The sequence below is a fragment of the Mchenga conophoros genome, linkage group LG15 (assembly GCF_057382185.1).
Source record: "Mchenga conophoros isolate Kocher_MC1m ecotype Shallow Benthic linkage group LG15, M_conophoros_male_GT1.1, whole genome shotgun sequence".
Taxonomy (NCBI): Eukaryota; Metazoa; Chordata; class Actinopteri; order Cichliformes; family Cichlidae; genus Mchenga; species Mchenga conophoros.
This window is the reverse complement of record NC_140540.1, coordinates 36,113,270-36,129,516: the sequence shown is the minus strand read 5'-3', so window position 1 is coordinate 36,129,516 and position 16,247 is coordinate 36,113,270.

Here is a 16,247-nt window from a genome sequence, read left to right as displayed (position 1 = left end):
CTTCCATCAAATGCAAGTTTGAATGTATTTAAAACTAACACCAGTAGCTGTTTCCGTGTGGATCTCGCCCAGCATCTCAATCTCGATGGGTCATGGGAGGTTGCTCTCACTGAAATTTCATATCCCTTTACATGGCTTAATCTCCCGAATGATAAGGCTTATTTTGAATATAGGAGAAAGGGTGATGCTGACCCTGACAACGTAGTTAAAACCAAAATACGCGCCGGGTTTTATGATCATGCTGAAACTTTGAGAGCTGAGATTGAGGCCTGCCTGAGGCGTATCGGCTGTGATATTTATCTAAAATATCATCCCATTGTTAAAAAGTTTGAATTCACAGCTGGGGGAATATATCAACTAAGGTTTTTTCCGCCTCTCGCATATATGCTTGGTGTACCAGCAGGTGTATGGCAACGATTTGAGCGCAAATTTGCACCATATCCTGCAGATATAAAGGCTGGCTGTTATCATCTATTCTGTTATTCTGATATAGCAGCCTTACAGCTCGTGGGTGATAGCTACTCCCCACTACTGCGTACTGTGAAAATAGAGGGCAATTACGGAGATATCGTGACCCTATCTTTTAACAAACCAGACTATATTCCAGTTGCACGAAGACAAATTGAAAATATCCATATTGAAATCAAAACCGATCAGAACGAGCCTGTAAACTTTACCTACGGTAAAACGATAGTAAAGCTACATTTCCGTCCTGTCAAGGATCTTGCATAACTCAAAACAACAACAACAACAACAAAAAAAAAAATGGATAATAATAGATTTATAGGGTATTATCAAACGCAGGCTGGTAACGGTCTGCCCGGATTTTCAGGTGCGCCTGTAATTTACGGGCGCGGAATAGCGTCTATTTTCTCTAAATTGTTTAGATTTGTAACCCCGTTCATAAAGAGGGGTGTGAGCATCGCAAAGCCTCACCTCAAATCTGCTGTCAAAGGTTTTGCTTCTGATATTGTCACCTCATCACTCTCAAATTTAACTCGGTCGAACACACCAGAACAGCAAGAGGGTTCGGGGCTGACCCTAATTTCCCGCAGACCCTTGAAGCGACCCCCTGGTCAGAGGTTGAGAGGGTTTAAAAAGCGCAGGAAAACGGTGAAAAAGAGACAGAGTGGGAAAACCGTGGGACGGAGAGGACGCAAGACTGATATATTCTAAACACAACATCAACTAAGAAGCAATCAGCAATGTCTTTACTTCACGAGAGATCAAACGAATGCACCTTGAGTGAGTTAGATATTTTTACAGCCCCACTCACTCAGATGTCTATCGAGGACAAATGTTATTCAGAAATTCTACCAGTAACAGCGCTCACAGATCGGGGACCTCTGGAATTTTATGTCCCCGGAAATGGCTTGCATTACTTAGATCTGAATGATACACTGCTCAGTTTAAGAATGAAAATAACAAACCATGATGGTAGCGATATTGCAGCAGACGCTAATGTTGGAATTATAAATTACCCTTTAAACACCATCTTCAGTCAGTGTGACGTCACATTGGGCGACAGACTGATTTCACAAGCGAGTTCGACACATGCATATAGAGCCATAATTGAAACATATTTAAATTACTCAGAAGAAACTCTGAAAACTCAATTTAGTGCAGGTCTGTTTTACAAAGATACTGCTGGCTCACACGACTCCCATGTTATCAATAACGGGCCGAATAGGGGCTTAGTCCGGAGGGCAGTTTACAGTGAACGCTCGCGAGAGTTCCATGTGATCGGTCCGCTACATTCAGACATATTTTTCTGCGAAAAACTCTTATTAAATAATGTGGATCTACGGATTAAACTCACAAGAGCCAACGATGCTTTCACCCTCATGGCGCCTCAAAATGCCAATTACCATCTCAATATTGTTGGGGCATCATTGTTCGTAAGGAAAGTCACGGTCTCCCCCGCTGTCCGTGTTGGCCATGCGTCCGCTCTCATGCAAGCGAATGCATTGTATCCCATCTCCCGGATTAATGTAAAAACATTTTCAATACCCGAGAACTCGCGGATATCACATCATGAGAATCTGTTTCTGGGCTCACTTCCCCGTTACCTAGTCATAGGCATGGTTAACCATGAGGCTTTTACAGGTCGATATGATTTATGCCCTTTCAATTTCCAACACAACAATCTAGAGTTTTTGGCTCTGTGTCATGAGAGTAAGCAAATACCAGCCAAAGCGTTTCAACCCAATTTTGCTGAAAATCAGTCCGTAAGAGAGTTTTACAGCCTGTACACTGCTACCGGGAGAAACCTGAAAGATTTGTCCTTGTGCATTGACAGACAGGAGTTTGAACAAGGATATACATTGTTTGTTTTCAATATGAATCCTTCAGATGACAATCAGGCCTTGTCACCTGTGATAAATGGCAACTTGAGACTTGAAATGCGCTTCAGAGTGCCACTGCCTCACACAACGACACTGATCGTTTATGCTTGTTATGATTCCATTCTCGAGATCAATTCCAAAAGACAAGTTTTGGTTGATTATTACTAAGGTTTCACTTTTTTTATTGAATCATGAACAATCACGAATTGGAAAGTATTATGAGACTGTTAGTGGGCGATAGTTTTTTTGGAGTATATGCAGAAGATGAATTATTAACATTACTCAAACGCTCGTTTAAAAGGCCTACATATATGATCATAAATACAGATCCTAGGAACAAACCTGGAACTCACTGGCTGGCTATTTCTTTAGATCAAGACGGAGGTGCAAGTTTTTACGATTCATTTGGATTCCCACCAGATTATCCTTTTTACCCGAAAAGTATTGTAACATTTTTGAAAAAGCATGCTAAACGAGTATCTTTTCATCAAAGACAGCTACAAGCCACAATCTCCACTGTATGTGGTCAACACTGCATATTTTTTCTGGCTAACAAATCGCGTGGAAAGAGTTATGAGGATGTACTTGCTTTATATAGCTCTGACCAAATCAAAAATGATAGCATGGTCTCGTGTTTTGTAAAACGATTTATCAGATGTGTATTAATATGTAAGGCTAGCAATTTTAATCAAACTTCGTGTTCTCTGAAAGCTTTTAATGATTGTCATTTGTGTTAAAAATATTTCAATAAAACTATCAAACGTTTTCTTTCAGAAAAAAGTGGTGTATTTGTGCTTTTTTGTTATATAAAAACATGAGAAACAATTAACTTTTAAAAACAATAAGGTTTTATTTTTTGGTTTTTGATTACATCAGAAATACACCCAAGACGGCGTGATGCTCTTGCTTTTCTTCTTCTTCTTCTTTTTCTTAACAATAACATCATCCTCAGATGATGTGTGGTATTCTCCTGTTTCTCCTTTTAACGCTGCTATTTCTCTTCTAGCTGATAAGTTTCCAATAGTTGATAGGGGTATTTTTACATCCGCCAACATTCTCGCGAGAGAGCTCCAGCCTATGGGTTTCACACTTGCACGGGGACTTGCTAAAAATTTCATCAGGTCCAGCATTTGACTACCTACTATGGGCTTTTCTCTGTGCATCAATTCACCCTCCTCACTCCAGCCGATGTGACCTTTTGATGCTAATATTCTACGCATTAGATATTCAGTGTTTCTCTTTGAACGTGGATTTATGTGGGTTAAAACATCGTGTAAAACCTTATTCACACTTCCCGTCTTTCCCCCCTCTGCGCTTTCTTCCAGATGATATTCATCGGATCTCTCACTATCACCCTCTTTATGCTCTCTGGGCAGTCTCAGTGTTATATGTCTGCTTTCATCTGATTTCTGTCTCTCAAGCACCAGATACCTTTGTAAAAGCATATTATACTTTTTAATTTTCTCATCTGGTGCTAGACCTTGAGTCTCCAGTACTTGTCTCATTTCACTATCCAGATCATCCTCCGCCTTCTCTCTGATATTCACTCGAGAAGCATTTGCATGTGTTTCATTTAAGCGTTTGATCTGCTCAGGTGAGATCAGATACATTTTCTGCATCTTTATTTGCGAATGGCCCCGATTGCCAGGTCAGCAACAATGGGTAGAACCGTTGTGAGCAAAGGTAACAGAAAACCCCCCTTTTGAGTGATTAATTTTCTTTTCTTTCTAACACCCTCTCGTCTGCTGGCCATCTGTCTGATTTTCTCTCTATACCGTCTCAACTTCTTATGCTGACAATCTGTGACTGGAATATTTCCTTTTAAAAGATTCATACAAATCTCACAAACAGACTGAATAAAATCGGGCGAGCACTGTTGTAAAATAACCTTACGGATTTTAGGGGAACTTGTCGATAGTGTTTTCAGTAAAGCTAAGTTTCTTCTCAATCTTACAGACATTGTTTCTATTATTTTTTCCTGGGCAAGAAAACACACAGCTTTTCAGAGGGTAGTATCCCTGTTCTCAGTCTTAGTTGCTCTGGACAGGTGGGGGTTAAATCTATCAATAAATATCCATGTGGCTCTCTTGTAGCTTCTTCAAAACTTTCCAAAAAGTATTGCACACGTCCTGGGTATATTTGTCTAGCTAGTGTATTAACTTGTAATTTATCACGAGGGTTTTTAAACAACACCATGTAAGTACTGTTCAGACTGATCGTCCTGCTGTGTTTACCTTGCAAAAACACGTTCTGGCTCAAAATCATCACACTCATATTTTTATGGTGTCTGTATTGAGTGAAAATCCGGACCACTTCCGGATGATTAGCTGCTTGAAAAATAACATCGTCCAGTACAATGAGATGACTTTGGTGTGAGGGAAACAAGGTCTCATCTTGAAATGATTCAGGAATGCCCTCGATGAATTTAATGTTTTTATTTTTCTCTTGAAGCTCAGAATACAGAGGTTGAAAGGATGTATAAACCCACACAACATTGTCAATAAGCTTGTTCAAAACATGTACACAGTTTTCCAATACAGATTTCACAAAAAAGGTCTTTCCAGAGCCACTTGGCCCTACAACCATACAGGAAAATGGCACATGAAGTCTGGGGTCAAACTCGATTAAAGCAGGCTGAAACATTTTTTTAAAAAACAAACAAAAACAAATAACAAAAAATCAATAACCAAAGGGTAAAGTCAGACCTCCTGGCAGCAATCTACGCTTGTCATAAACAACACGGAATTTTTTGGGAAATGATGAATTTTGTAGTGAAAAGGCTGATTTATTACGAACGATACTGTGCTGAGGGGCCTCAAGTGTAGACCCTCCTTCACAGTTATCAATGTAATTGTCAACAAGAGTCTTTACAGATTCAAAGTTGACCTTCTCGCAGACATCATGTGTTTGTGTGATTCCTTTTGCTTTCAAAACAACTTTACCTTTTCTGGTCATGTAACCATAACTCTTAGGTCCTGCTGCAACAAACTCTGTAATGAAATCATCCTGGTCTAACTCATTTGTTAGCTCGCCTAAATACCTGCCTGTTTCTAGTTCAGATTGATTTTCTTTAGTGAGATACACTACGCTATCAGTGTCATAGTAAATAGCTCTTTCCTGCAGCTGATCCAAGTAACTGTAGAGTTTCATACGCCCATATGAAGTAGTGAAGGCCGCAATGAAGATGTTATCTGTGGAATTTGGGAGCGGAGTGCAGAGGTCACCATAACACCATTGAATAAGAGCCACATCATCACTGACAAAAGAGAAATAGCTCACTTTGTATTTTGGAGAGAACATGAGGTTAAAGAATTCCTCTGGGTCACTCACCAGTTTGCTCTGTGTGAGATTATTTCTCTGACCAAATTTTCCCCAAAAAGAGTTTAAACAAAGTTTGGCCATTTGTCTTTTAGCAGGGTTTAGTTTTATGTTTTCAGGGTCTAAAGTTATTCCTTGCTTAGCCTGGTAGTCTTTAATGTAAAGCTGTTTAGCCTCCTCAGTTACAGCATCTGATGGGTAGCCTGAAGCTTCTTGTTTTTTGCGCAGGAAATGATGTACATAGTCTGTGAATATTGTGTTACTCTGTCTCTCAAAGTGCCATACCTCTGTGATTCGACCTATTTCATAACCCTTTTCTAATGCGAGGTTAAACTCGGGAGTGGTCCACACCCCTCTCAGTGCTCTATCCTCGTTACTATGGTTACACACGCCTTGTTGGTTGTTCATTTCAGCGCAAGTGCGACAGAGAGTAAAGAGAAGTTTTCCTGATTTTGTTTTAAATGGTAAGACCGGAAAATAGAGCTCTCGTGGTGGGTAAACGGCAGCTTTGATAAACCCAAAGTAGTTTTTAGGGTGCTGAAAATTTCGAAAGATTATTTGAGGATGACCTAAGGGGTAACTACATGTACTATTTACATATGGATACAGGGAGGTCACGTCGACATAGTTGATTTTCTCACGGGGGCCGGCACTACAGCGAAGTTGTGCTGGGCTTGTACGGCCTCCAAAGAGGGCATGGCGGGGGTTCAAAGGCTCTGGTGGATCATAACGTTTGAGAAAGCTGATTACACTCTCATCACTACGTTTTAACTCGGTCCACTCATGCTCCCAGATTATAACAAGAGAGACATTATGCTCAGCTCTCAATCTAGCGAGCCTGTCTTGAGTGGCGCTGTTTAACTCTGCAAAAGAGGAACCTACCAGGGGGTTAACATCGGATTGATTGGAAAAACACTTAATACACCCATGGAAGTAGCAGCCCAAAAATTCCCACACGTATGTTTTACCATTATTTTCGGAATATCCATCTACATAATAACTACCGAGCTGTTTTTCTCCTTGATTGAGCGCATGTCTGATAAAAACACCTTGCGTAAACGAGAGATATTCGAGCCATTGAATTGAGGATGAGGAAAATGATTTTACCTGATTATGGTAATTTAAAGGACAGGGCAGGGCCAGAGAATTGGCAGGCATGAAGTTTGTCAAATACGTTTTAAGACAAGCGCTTGCAAGCGTGTTGCGACTGAAAGGATCTACTCCTGTCTCTTCAATAAACCCGTTTCTAAACAATGCGCAACCCCGAGCTAGAATTTCAACATCATTTTTACAGTATAACAGCGCCTGTTTCATGAAATTGAAGGGGCCAGAGCTGACTGAATCATACCATTTGTAAAATTCCTCTCTGCCTTTTGATGTCATGCGCTCGAGACTAAATGCGGAAGGGGGAGGGTACGGTCCAACATAAGTTAGGTTTTGTTTGGAGCTGAAAGAATGAGGAAAAAAACCTTTAACACTATCTGAAAATCCCAGCGCTTTCGGGATAGCTGACAATGGCATAGGTAGGAAGCATGACGAGTCTATATAACGTTGATTAAAGTCTGGGTCTGTAAAGCTGATCACTTTGGAACCTTGCATTATCAAGTTTGGTTTTAATCCTCGCCTAACTAACCCGCGAAGGATAATGTACGCATCGAAACCCTTTGCATTATGAGCGATAAAGATTGAGCCCTTGAAGAGGGGGCGTCTAAAATGAGTAAGAAAGTTTTCAACGCAATGCTCACCCTGAGAGCTCCAAGATTTACCATCTGATGTTTTTGTACACACCAGAAAAGGGCTGTGCTCACCGTCTTCGTTAACAAAAGTTTCAAAATCATAAAAAATCAACTTGTTATTATGTTTTGTTTCGCGTTGTAAAACCTGCATATAGCACTGATGTGTTTGATGATCACTAGAGATTTCCTGACGACAGATTTGGCATTTTCTCTTTTGGCATTTGTGAGGTTTTTCATATGCTGCTAAGTAATATAACCTTGAGCACTTGATACATTTCCTGTAGAGCTCACAGTTGCTGGCGGACCTTTCACGCCTCTCAACGAGTTTTTTATGGCTCTCAAAACAATAACGAGATCTACAGGTGCGATTACAATCGGTACATACAATAGGGGAGAGGAAATGATCGTTGCAGTCAGGCTGCATACAGACTGAGCAACGAGCAGGGCAGAAATGGGATAACACATGGTTAAAGCCTATGTAACAATGAGTACACAAATACGCTGTGCCCAAAAATCCTTTAAGATTTTTGATAGCGTAGTAATGATTGTCAAATAAAAATAAACACAAGGTTTTTGCGCTATTCACTGTACTAGTCTGAAATTTACAAAGGGTGCGATCATGCTCGTTACGGTAAAATACTATAATTTTACATCCTAGTAACCTTTCAAATGTAATTATTTGATTAAACCCAACAGGCGTTTGATCATTTAGACCAGCTTTTTGTTGAATTTCTCTAGCTAATGTTTGTGCTTGATAGTCATTAAAATCGGGTTGCAGAAGGTGGGCAACACTTGTAGCAAAACACAACTTATTCGAGGGGTTATGGACCACGTATAAAAACCGTCTTTTCTTTTTCACAATTTCGCTGTCGAGTATGTGTTTAAGCAATCTTTTCCCACTGCCATTTGGGGGTGTAACAATCTGAGCTACAACCTCCAACGAGCCATCACACATTACTGACCAGTTTGACTGTACCGCTCTCAAGAATAAATTTTCAAATTCAGATAAATCATGATTATCACGTAAAATCACTGAAACATTATTTTGTAGCTGCTGGCCTCTCAATTCTAACTGGATATAATCACCTGGACGTGCGTGAGAGAAAACCCTGTTTGATATTTCACGTGCACTAGACATTACGCTTTGATAATAATGCGCATAGTCGGGTATATCGTTTGGAGGAGGAAAATTCAAAATTTCTCTAATTTCAACGTTATTAAATTTATTTCTAACAACTATAGAGGGTTGTGCTGAATTACTGGCGCAACTCTGGTCTGGATTACCCCCTTGTTGAAAGGAGTGATCGTGGTTTACTGGGTTAAGTGGCTCGTTCGCAGAGACAATGTCTGCGGGAGAGTTGAGTGATTGATGAGGATTAGAGTCATTGAAAGTGGTTGACAGCTGTACCGGGGGGCTGCGGCTGAGCGGTTCGTTGGGACACGCATTTTCTGGGGAAAAGACTAGCGAATGCTGGCTTTGAGAATCAATGAAACGATTTTGATTTAGCCTGTTTATTTGACTCAATAACTCTGGCGGTATTTGAACCTCATTTTGTATTTGGGCCAAAGCTTCTAAAGCTCTATTAATTGCTAAAAACGGATCAGAAGAGGAGATGTTTTGTGTCAGACTCATTTGTGAATGAACCGCGTCTGACTCTGTTTGGATCTCATCATGATCCAATCCCAAACTCAAAGAAATATTTTGAAAGGCACTTTCATTGGGTGCTAATCGGGCAAGAGCTAAATTAAGCAATTCTAAAGGATCATTATTATTGATCACCTCAGGTTGCTCACTGTTTTGTGAATATGTAATCTGAGAATGGTGTATATTTTCATTTAACCTAGCTAACGCTGTTTCTAAAGCAAGAAACGGGTCTGTAATATCTTGTTCCTGGTTATCCATTTATTTTATTATTATTGTTTAACAGGAATATATTAAAAGAAAAAACCACAAAAGAGAGTATGTTTGAAAAGCAAAATGAAAAAAAAAATATCAAAAACAAAGTTTTTATAAGATGAGCTGAACTAATTCAGCGAACAGAGATACCGCGCGAAGAGCGATTGACGCCAGCTGCCTTCGGGTGCGTGTTCGCGTTGTCCTCCTTGTCCTTGCGATCCTGCGGGTCCTGCTACTCCTCCTTCTGAAACGCCCTGAGAATTTGAGGGTAAGATACAAACAGTTAGTAAAGTTAAATAGAAAAGGGTTAGTTTTTATTTTAAAAAAGAAATGAGAAAAAAGCGAGAATCTAGAGAGACTGACCGTGATTGGGTCTCAAAGGCAGGCGCGGTGCATTTCGTGTGTCTGATGGCGGAGAATAAGAAGCGTTTCTGGGGCTCCGATCGGCCGGAGCATCGGGAGTGAGCTCAGAGAGCAAATCTTGGCTGTCCCCGGCGGCCAGGCGCAGGTTTTTCCCAGAGGGTTGCGGGAGAGAACAAGCTCCGACGGGAATGGAACTGGGGCCAGATGAAGCAGGGCGATCTAGCATAGAGAGCAAATGCTGTCTGTCCCGTGTGGAGAGACGAATATTCTTTCCTGTGGATCGCACAAGCACTGGTGGTGAAGAATTCGGGGAACTCGTACCAATAAAGGTGTCCAAGTCAGAGATATCTAGAAAGTTTGATAAAAATGAAAAAAGAGGGTTAATGTTTTGTTTTTCTTGTACAATTAGCTGTTAAGAAGGGGAACAAGAATGAACCAAACCTACCAATTCGATCGAGATACTCAAAAAAAGAGGAGTTGAGCAGGTTTATCTCAGAGTCTGAAAAGAAATAACATCGAGTATTTACAAACGGGAAAAAACAGTAAAAATATAAACATTATATGAACAAGAGTGAGAAAAAATGAGGTACCTGATGAGGCCATGATCGCTGCTATAGTTTAACTTACAAACGCACTTTTTAGCTCTGAGTGTTAGAGGGGAGCTTATATATGTTTTAAAAAGTGTATTCCAAGTGTTACAGAGCCTATTTGCATGGCTTTTTTGAAGATGAAAGGATTGACAGAAATGGTAAAAAGGAAAATGCGAAAAATGTAGTTAGAGAGGAAGATTAACACTTACCGAGTGATATGCACATAGGGCACGCGAAGGTAGTTGTTGATCCCTGGTTTCATGGCTGTTGAGCTCGCAAGCAGTCTGAGCGGCGCCAGTTGTTGATACGTCTGAAGTCAGATCTCTTCTGGGGTTCGAAGATAGTCTTAACATCAGCGGGAGAGCGAGTAATCGAGCCTGGAGCGGATTGGCTAACCGGGGTGCGAAGGGAGCGGTGCAATAGTTATGTGATTGGCAGCGGGGCGCAGTGAGGCGGAGTTGGTCTAAGGGGGGAATTTTCAAACGAGGTAAGCAGCGCATTCGGGACCAGAGCGGGGAGCGAACAAGCAGGAAAAAATTGTGCTCTGGAAGCTGTTGCGGGATCGGTGCGATTAAGAGCGAGGTAGAACTTAGAGTCTGCGTAGAATTTTAGAGGTAGCTAGCAAGAGGCAAGTTTTTGAAGAAAAAAAAAGAGTAAGGAGCTTTCCCAATGTTTTTGGATTATAGCGCTTTTTTTTGGGAATAGAGGGGTAGCTAACAAGTTATTCTAGGGGTTTTGGAGAAATCGCGGAGAAATTTTTAAAAGGAGTTTTGGCTTTGTTTGGCTGAGCATGAAGGGAGCCGCGGGGCGCTGAATTTGAGAAAAAAAAGACTAAGGATTTTTTCAGGATTTTCCCTGTTATCGAATATAAGGTTTTGGGAATAGAGGGGGTACCCTAACAAGTTATTGTAGGGTTTTGGAGAAATAGCGGAGGGATTTTTAAGGAGTTTTCCCTGCTTATGTATCTAAGGATTAGGTTAAGGGGGCTGCGGGGATCGCGAGTTGTTTTTTCTGAGTATGAGTTTTATTCTAAATCTACAAATGCATATAAATCTAAATAAAGTTTTCCCCCAAGGCATGCAGCATGTGTTTGTGGCCATACTGAACGTTACAAAAGCACAAGTTTAACTAAACAATTTTAATATGGTTTAATACATTTTTAAACACATGAGCACAGAGCCCGAGAGAGCACGGTCCGGAGACACGGGCGCGCCCCCGCGCGCCCAGACACACAGCCTCGGGCGCGCGCGGGCGCGCGCACACACACTCACCCACCACCAGATGGCGTTTTTTGAGCATAAAAAATAAATAAATTTTTTAATTGCTTAAAGAAATAAAAGAATGCTATTTTGATATATAAGAAACTTTCTAAATAATCAATTATATTTTTATGAATATCATATTTTTATGAATATCATATTTTTATGAATATCATATTTTTATGAATATCATATTTTTATGAATATCATATTTTTATTATTTAATTACTTCCTACTTCCGGACTTCCGGAGCTAATTTAATTAGGGGCTAATTTAATTAGGGGATAATTTAATTACTTCCTACTTCCGGACTTCCGGAGCTCATGAATAATTAATGAGCTCCGGAAGCAACCTGTCACTTTTTTTGACGAGAGGGGTATAATATCACTCTCTGAGATTGACACCCTTTGTGCAGGAATAAATGGCTGTGTATTGTTTTTTTTTTTTCTTAAACCAGTTTTGACTAACAGATGGGAGGGTTTTACATGTGATAAGAATCATTCAGGTCATGTTAGGCAGCATGGCAAAAACAACATATTCTAATGTCATGAGAATCTTCTTACACTAGCAATATGACATGTAGTAAAAGCAACAAGTTGTTTCATAGCAACAACATGATGCTTTTATTGTCAGTAATAAAACAATTAAATGTGATTTTTAGTATGTTGTACCCCAGTAATTCTTGAGCTAATAAATACAAACACTATTACTGTGGTTCCAACTTTAGATGAACAGATGACTTTTGGAGAAATGGTCACGGACAGATCATGGATTAGTAAATGCAAATTTGCTACAAAACAGATAAAGTGTAACTTTTAAGCAAAAAAAAAAAAAGCAATAACTAAAATTTACATAACTATCATCTTTAAATTTAAAAAGAAGTACAAAGTCATATCACCTTCTCAGTTAAACCAGGTGTGTCTACCAGCTTATGTGTGGAAGTGTGCCAGTGTGCCAGATCAATAAATCAGTCTATCACCTTGCTTGTCCATAAGAGTGATTCCTGACCTGGCAACACATTCCTTCCAATGGCAAGCCCTCTGACTGAGCCAAATCTGCATTAGTTGCACTCCAGCTGTCTCAATATCCTCTCTACACCTCTCTACTGTCTCGTGCTTCAGACATAAATGCTTCCTCTTTGAAGGTCTCCAGACAAAATCGATATCCGGAGAGTGTTGGCAAAAACAGAATCTAGATTTCCATCACTCTGGCCTTTTCTTATCCCCCCCAGCCATAGCCATCAAAGCCTGGGTCTCTGCACAACAATCAGACAAGCAGACAAAGTCATCACTGTGTATCTGAAGGATAGATCCCTTATCTACACACTGGCTTGACTGTGTTCAGCTAAAACAAGGTGTGACGGTTTACACCTTAAGTCATTAAGAACTGCGCTGCATCATTGACCATAAGCTTAATGTACATTTCTGAGACTTTATAAGGCAATGCAGCAAGGTCAGAGCTCTCTCTCTTTCTCTCTTTGTGTGTGTGTGTGTGTGTGTGTGTGTGTGTGTGATGGGGAGTAAAAAAAAAACACCATTACATGTATATCAGAGACTGCCCATATAAGAGCACCCACTGTGAAATCATCTACTGGCTTGTGAAGCCCTTTGAAGTATTAACTGTATTTTTATTAATTTTATTTATTTATTCAGTTAGTATTTATTTATTTATAAGTGACCATATTTACACTATATTTACATCAGAGAGTGGATCAGCTGACACTAGCAAGTTTGGTTAGTAATGTGCAACCGCAGATTTATCACACAGTCACAGATACCCACTAATTAGTGCTACATAACATGCTGCATTCTAAAACATGGAAGGCAGACTCTCCTTGGAAGAGCTGTAAGTACAGTTAAGCACACAGCAGGCTGTACTACTCATCAGATTATTGTAGTAAAAATGCTCCAAAAGGGCCCAACAACATAATCCCACAAACATCCAGTATAAAAGACCCAGTGCAATCTCATTTTTCTATCAGAGCAGTATCGATCCCCTTCCTGTGTACACTAATGTATCATTTATGTACCATACTGTCCAAAAGTCCTGAGCCATCCCTCATTTAAATGTGTTTTGTTAGGATAATGAAAAACAGGTGTAACAGTGTATAACAGTATATAAGGTTGCAAAAGTTGCACAGTTCTAATGAACTGGGAAGTCAATATTTTGTATGAATCTTTATTCATCCACACAGCCTGAACTCTCTTGTGCAAGCTTTCTAGTCATTTCTTCTTCAGGAATAGTTCTTCGGACTTCTTAGAGGACAATCAAAGCTCATCTTTGGATGTTTTGGTTCTGTACTCTGTCAGCATGATCCCACATTTCCCAATAATGCTCAAATTTAAAATTTGGATTCATTACTCCATAAGACCTGTTTCCACTGTTCTACATGAATGAGGGCCCACACACACAGCTTGCACATTGCTGCAGGTTTTATCATTTGGAATTTTTTGTCGCAGCTTTCCAGCTGCCATTCACACACAACACACCACCTCAGGTCCCGCACTTTTACAGAGGAGACATGATCAGCTGATGGAGCTCAGGTGTGTGCCAGCCTCCCTTCACACTGCACCTTGAGCCCACTGCTCCACCCCTCCCCTGCTACTGAGCCACGAGCCACACCCCACCACACACTGATCTTCAATTCAGTTCTTAACTGTTTCTCCCTGTTTTCTTTCTTTTACAATGACTTCTTGACAGCCACCCTTTCCACAGAAACAATTTCTGATGAGGCAAACATTAGATGGACCAACTGAAGTGCCAGATACATCTATTAGATCCTGTGTCAGGTCTTTGCTTTTTCCTGTTTCTTAAGGACATGACTTTCAGACACTGTTGATCCAATGTAGATAATTTTTTTTTAGGCTTGACACTTCATTTTTGTCCTCTATTCGTCCAGAATGTTTAAGAGCACACTGCACACTGTGCTGAGATATGCAGAATTTGCAGCTTATAGCTCTATGGGAATAACTTTGTTGCTGCAAAATACAGTTTTATACCTGTCAGACTGTGTTAGTTTTTGCATTTTTTCATATAAAGAAATGGGAGCACAATATAGGTTTTTGTGACAGTCTGCTATTAACAGAATGCCTAAAGATGCAATTTAAGATTCTTCTTCTTTTTAAGCTGTCTGTTATGTTTAGACAAATCTGGTTTCATTTTATGATTCATAGATCATTGTTCAGTGGCGTAACAAACAAAAAAAATCCAAAAAATATTCCTCCAGAAATGGTCGGGTACAAGGATTGGACAAAAAATGAGTGAAAAAGCAGCTACTTTAAATGACCTTCAACCAGAAGAGCTTTTTTTTTGTGCTGTAGTTTAAGTTTGTTTGAGAGAAACAAGTTCCTTTACATGACCTCTTTACACCTTTTCATAAAATTATAGGACATTTATATTGAGTACTGTTTGCTTGTCGGAGATTTCTTTCATTAATTGATAATATTCAATATGTCCTCTGCATCATTTTTAATATATTTCCTCAGAGTTAATTTTAACATGTTTAGTCTCCTTGGAAATGTTTATGTCTCCAACCCTTTTTTGGCATTTGAGTGTGTCTATGCATAATGTTAAATAAGTGTAAGGTTTTAAAATAATCTCTCTAAATGAAAAGATCACTGTGTAAGTTATATAACATTTTAAGATTGTAACTATACTAAATTATTCCCATTAATAGTGAAGACATTGCATACTAAGCTTGACTTCATTACCTCTCTGGAAAATAAGGGGAAAAGAGATCCCTGGTGCATTTCTTTGCCACTGGCTCAGAGAAAAAGGAACATATTCCAGGCCAGATATACACAGTCAGCACAATGCCTAACAGTCCCTTACAGCGCACAGAGAACACCACAATTAGCAAGAACCAAGTATGTATGTGTGTGTGACTGTTGAGGGGAAGTGAAGGGCAACTGCAGTGACGTCAGGGTAAATTGAGACGATGTGCGCAGAGTATTGTTGACAGCACTGTAAACAGCGACCAGGTGGAACAGTGCTTTTCAAGCGACTGCTTTTCTCATAAACAGATGGGCGCAGTTTATGGCTGCTACACCTCTTTGTTGAGTGAAGATATAATTACAGATTAGACAGGCTGAGGTAATTGGAAGTTGTGCAAACAGTCTATCTCTTTTCTTTTTTAAAGTTGGCCTCTTAGGTTGATAGTTTGAGGTAAGATTTATCTGCATTTGGTTTCTTTTTCCAGGTGTCCTAAATTTGCTTTTACACAACCCATACTTATATCAGTGAAGCTAGAGATGTATAATTTCAACTGTGACATGTCTTGTTCAGTTCAACTTTAGCTTTACTATATCTTCCATATATGTTGGTATAGATGTCTCCTGGAGGAGCATCATTGGAGCTGGCAACACCAAACAGACTGAATAAACCAATTAGAAAGGCCGACTCGGTGACTGACTAAAAACTGGATACTTCCATTCCTGTGGTGGTGAGGAGGTCACTCAGCAAACATCTCCATCACGGAGAATCCTGAGTGCCCTCTGCACCACTTACTAGAAAGGCAGCTATGCATCTTCACTAGCACATAAATTCAGCTTTGTTGCCACAGAAACAGATATGGGAAGTCCTTTTAACCACATGCTATCACCCATTATGATACAATGACACAATGTATCTGGCATCGACCAGTGTTTATTGTTTAACCACTGGGTGATACAGGTTATCTTAAATGACAGAATAAAATGAATTTATGCATAAGTTAAAGGAAGATCTGTAATCACTCATCT